Below are 5761 nucleotides of genomic sequence, written 5' to 3' on the forward strand. Positions count from 1 at the left end.
CACACACACACACCATGAATATTTATCATTAACTGGCAAAGTATCTACTATAGTCCTAGCTACTGGGAAAGCTGTTTCTTGAAGCTAAGAGTTCAAGGCCACCTAACAATTTGTAAGACTCCTTTCAAAAAACAAAGCAGAAACAACGAAGAAGAAGAAGAAGAAGAAGAAGAAGAAGAAGAAGAAGAAGAAGAAGAAGAAGAAGAAGAAGAAAACAAACACCTCATAATTAGTCATAGCAAGATTAAGATGTAGTTATAAGATCTTGGAATGCGTTTGCTCGTAATGGTATCCTCAGGGCAATTTTCAAACATAATTATTACAGAACAATGCTAAATGCCCATCATTAGTTAAAGTAGCTTACAAATTATGCTATAGCTAACAGTAGATTACAGACGGCCATGACAAGCGAAGGTTTAGAGATGAAGCTCGGAGGTAAGCGACCTGCCTGATGTGCATGAGAGGCCATGAATTCAGCCCTTAGCATCACACTCACACAGATAGGCTAGCTTCACTCATAAAAAGCACTTATAGTACTAAAAAGGGCATTTTAGTGATCTGTAAATTTGATATAATTAAAATGTATATGTCCAGTGTTAGATTAAAAAGTAAAATCAAGCTGAAGCATCATATAATGTGACCTATTCTTGTAAAAAAAAATGTGTGACATACATAAAGCCAAGTACAAAAGGAAAGATAGAGAACAAAACCACAATCGATAGATCGTATACGTGAGGCATTTTACAGTATCTGTGTGTCATCATAAGGTATGAAACGAGTGTGAGATCAGAAAGTGGGGAGGGACTCCTCGGGGAGGGGCCTCTGCCAAGCCATTAGTAATAGGGAGGAGGCAGTTTAAGGAGCCTTCTCTCTGGGTGATAGCGATACGGTTTCTATAATTTTTTTTTTTTTTGGTTTTTCAAGACAGGGTTTCTCTGTGTAGCCTTGGCCATCCTGGACTCACTTTGTAGACCAGGCTGGCCTCGAACTCACAGCAATCCACCTGCCTCTGCCTCCCGAGTGCTGGGATTAAAGGTGTGCGCCACTACGCCTGGCTGGTTTCTATAATTTTTAAAGCTTTTTTCAATGTTGAGATAGCTCCTTGTTGTTTATGTAGCCCTCTGGGTATATGTTATACTTCAAGTTTTTTCTAAAAAGTGCATGACTAAAATGTCTTTGAAAGACATAGTTGTTTTTACAATTTTTTTACAAGCCCTGACACGCTTCCTTACTTAATAAATGTACATATATATTAGAATATAGTTATATGATCTTCTATAACCTTAAAAAAAAAAGAAATTATTTAGAAAAAATTCAAGCCTTAAAGATTAGAACTGTAATGACTTTTCAAGCTTGAGATAAAATCTCTGCTATGAGGCTCTGCTCTGAAGGTGTAGTAGACATTCAACACCCATGTGTGTTTTCCACACCCACGTGTGTTTTCCACATCTTCTAAGAAATGTCCCCCAACCCCAAACGAAATCAAGTTTTTCCTCTGTGGTTAAAGGTGTAAGGAACATAGAGACCTAATCCTCCTGCCTCATTAGGAAAATTTCCAGCCCTAAGAGGTCGCACAACAGAGCAGTGTCCAGCCCTGGAGGGAAGTGAGTGAGAGAAGGGATGAAGGAAGCCCAGCTCGGATTCCTGCCGCTCTGGCCTAGAAGTTGAAGGGCTCGGTTGAGGTGTGTTGCTGTGTACTTACCGGGCTGTGTTTATTTCATGTTCTGAATGATTCCTTTTTAACCTACCAAGTATTTATAGCCCATAGAAACTCAGAGATGAAAGTTTTTCCAACGTGCAAAAGCCACAAATGACAAAATCTTGTTAAGAGTGGCCGAAGCCAGGAGGGCTATCAAGCCTGTGTGTGTGTGTGTGTGTGTGTGTGTCCATCCGTCTGAAGCCCCGTTCATTACGACCGGGGCTTTTCTGGGCTGGTCCTCAGAGGAGAATGGGTGACCCTAGGAAACCACTGCCACCACTGTGTTGTGAGCTGAAGGAGAGCCATTGAACACAAACAAAAAGGATGCTTCAAGGACGCATTGCAACACAGTCAGAACCACGCCACGGGCTCTGATGGCTAGAGGGGACAGCAGGAGTGACACAATTAGGGACAGGAGTGGTTCAATTTAGGGGGGAAAAAACCCTAACAGAAGTGTGCGGCCTGCCGGACAAAGAGGCTGAGTTCTAAAGCACCCCCATAAGCAGCCTCCACAAAGCGCTGACCACGTGCATGGAGCAGGAACCGCAGAAGGCTCTTTAAGGCCCACTCGGAGCTGGCACTCTTAAAAAGAGTTCAGGGGCAGCAGGCATTGCAGGCAAGGGAGCGTGGAGGTGCGTGCGAATGTGCGTGTGCCCTCTTTTACCACAGACCACGCAGGCCGAACAAAGCTTCACCTGGCAGGACTGGTGAGCCGCCAGCCTGCTTCTCCTCTCTTCCTGCCCCAGCCTGCCCAGCACTCCCTGGCTTATGAATTTGGAAGCACTAAGCCAGTTTAGAATTCCCACGTGTCATTTGTTCGGCCATTTTGGTTACAAAGCTTATGCGACCCATGCTTTTGCTCTCAGTGAAAGTTTTTTAGAAAGCAAGGGCTATGACCTGGAAGAAGAGGTTGGAAAAGACTGTGTCCCTTTAATGTACATTGCACCCCTGATGCCAACTACTACGATTAGGGATGACTAGAGAGAGTAGCTGACTGAACCAGCAAAATGCCTGAGTTTGAACCCATTCCCCATGTAAAAGTGCTGGGTACAGTGGCTCACACTTGTAATCTTATGTCCTCAGAGACATGAGGACCCCAGTCAGTCTACCCCAGTGAGACAGTGAGACAGACAGACAGACACACACACACACACACACACACACACACACACACACACGAATAGTAATAGTTAGGGTATGGAAGATATAGGTTATGGCAAATGGAGTGAACATATGCTTTTTTTTTTTTTTGAGACAAGGTTTCTCTGTGTAGCCTGGCTGTCCTGCACTCACTTTGTAGACCAGACTGGCCTCGAACTCACATTGATCCACTTGCCTCTGCCTCCGGAGTGCTGGGATTAAAGGAGTGCGCCACCCACCGCCCAGCTGAACATATGCTTTTTAACCTAGCCATTCTCCTGAACACCAGGGCAGATTCCCTTCTCAAGATGTTCACAATACAGGCAGCCATGGCACACACCTTTAATCCCAGCACTCAGGAGGGAGATGCAAGGGATCTCTGGGAGTTCCAGGCCAGCCTGGTCTAGAAGAGTGAGTTCTAGGACAGCCAGGGCTACACAGAGAAACCCTGTCTTCAAAACAAAACAAACAAACAAAGATGCTCACAGTGCGTGAATCTGGACCAGCCTTCCATGATCTATTCAGACAGAGGGGGCTGGGGACTCAGGCCGTCAATATATGCTGCTATAGAGTTTGGAGCAACAGAGCTCTGAGTGGCACACAGCCAGCTCTTCAGCCGCTGCATGCTAATGTTGAACTTCTCTTGCAGTTCCCAGGGCATATCTTCAAATAAGAGTGCAGTTGGCACTAACATTAGTGAGAGGAATGTACTCGTGTCTTTCAGAAAAGATAAACATTGTGAATTCTGTCCATTTAAGGAAACAGACTTTCTGGAATCTTAAGGAAAGATTGCTACCTTGGGAAAACAACAACAACAAAAATGTGGACTTCAAGTGTACCACTTTAAAAAAAAAAAAAAAATCAGTCGTGACCTTGTAAAGGCATGTAGCAATAAGCTTACTATCCGACCTCGTTAATAACGATTTTCCATGTTTTAAGTTTCCACTATGAAGCAGGGTCTGACAGATGGGATTATGTGATCTGTTACCATTCACTGAGGTAAACTGTCTTAACGACAAACTCAGTTCTGCCTGAGCCCAGGGAGCACCACTTCCAGCCAGGCTCCCTGAACTTCACTCAGTTCCCATAGAGCCAAAGATGAAGGCCTGTGTAAGGTGACTGCAGCTTCCACTGTGGGAGCTTGAAAAGCCTGGGAGCTTTATTTGCTCTATCTTAATTTTGTTTGGCCATTTTGTTGCTCCATCTTAACTGTCCTGTGTGTGTGTGTGTGTCTGTGTGTGTGTGTGTGTGTGTGTGTGTGTGTGTGTGTGTATGAGAGAGAGAGAGAGAGAGAGAGAGCGAGAGAGAGAGTTGGGGGAGGGGGAGAGGGAGAGAGTCCTTCCTTAGACACTGGCTCAGGCACGCTCGCGCACTCTCTCTCTCTCTCCCTCTCTCTCTCTCTCTCTCTCTCTCTCTCTCTCTCTCTCTCTCTCTCCTTCCCTCCCTCCCTGCCTCTCTCCATTCTCCTTGTCCTTCTTAAGACAGAACCTCTTGCTGGCCTGGAACTCACCACATAGACTAGGCTAATTGGATATGAACCTCTAAAATCTACCTATGTCAACCTGCCCAGTGCGGGGATTATGAGCACACAGCACTACCCCTGCCTTTTCACAGCAGGGGTTCTAGAGATCAATAGAAGCATTTCCAATAACTGAGCTGTCTTCCCTGGCACCTCCTCTCGGCTTTTTAGCACTTCCTCCCTCCAGGCTGGCCCTCCTCTGTTCTGTTCCCTTTCTCGCTCTGGCTCTGTGCCTTGTTTTGTGCATGTCCCAGGTCAGCATTCACACGGAAGCACCTTAAGCCTTCCAAAGGCTGTGCCTATCCCAGAGACCGCTCTCGCATATAGTTGAGCTTATGAGCATCCGACAGAATGAAGGAGGATCGAATGAATGAGCGAGCGAACCCAACGATGAAGGCCTGGGTAAGGTGGCTGCAGCTTCCACTGTGGTATCTTGAAATTGTTTCTCACCTAACCTTTGGGATTCCACTTGTAAAGCAGTCAGCGTGTGTGCCCTCCCCCAGAATGGCTTCCTGTGTGCCTGTTAGGGTTCGAATACCTCAATCAACCACCTCGCTGAGCAGCCTCCGGCTTTCCTTTCAGCACTGCTCTTCCTGGGGCTGCCCTCAGCAGGCCACTTCCTCCTCTTCTTCTGGAAGAAGAAGAAGAAGAAGAAAATACCCTTGACCTTTACTGAATGGTGGGCCTCACGTCTGTCCCAAGATACAGATTCTCTGGGTAGAACGCAGGGCTGCTCACCGCTTTTCATGTGCCTGTGAGTGGGTCCCGCCGCTAAGTACAATATTACTCATTAGTTTCATGTACAATGATCATATTAGAGTGCTACAATACACGAGGACAATCCCGATACTTTCGTCTGACAAGCCAACAAACCTGACAATCTCATTTTAAGGCATCTGCAATTTAAAGGGAGAAAAAAAAAAATGTACACTCTAATGTCACTGTGCCCTCCCCAAAAGAGGAGGGGTTGGACTCTCTCGGAGTACGACATGCTGAAATGGCTGTCAGAATTCTTAAAATTAAACAAAACCCTCTTGGTGTTATAAATGCGAAGACAATAGCAGCCCCTACCTGAATAGACAGCTGTCACTCTAGAAGACAGCCTGCCGGCAGCTCAGACCTCGCTTTTGAGGGAGCTGTAGCAGGTGTCAGCCGTGGGTACCACATTCCTGGTGTTTTTCGTGGGTATCACATTCCTAGTGGGAGACCTTCACGTGGCATGAGGGTTTGGGGGCTGGGGGGACCTGGTGTTACTCATCTCGAGCCACTATTCTGTGTCTGGAAAACAAAAGCTGGATGAACTGATAAAAGGCAGGTCATGTGGTAAAGGCACATTAATCCAGAAAACCGCACATCAAAGCTGTGTACACGCACTCCTCCCTAAGATGTCACGGCTCCGTTGA

The sequence above is a fragment of the Acomys russatus genome, chromosome 24 (genome assembly GCF_903995435.1).
Source record: "Acomys russatus chromosome 24, mAcoRus1.1, whole genome shotgun sequence".
Lineage (NCBI taxonomy): Eukaryota > Metazoa > Chordata > Mammalia > Rodentia > Muridae > Acomys > Acomys russatus.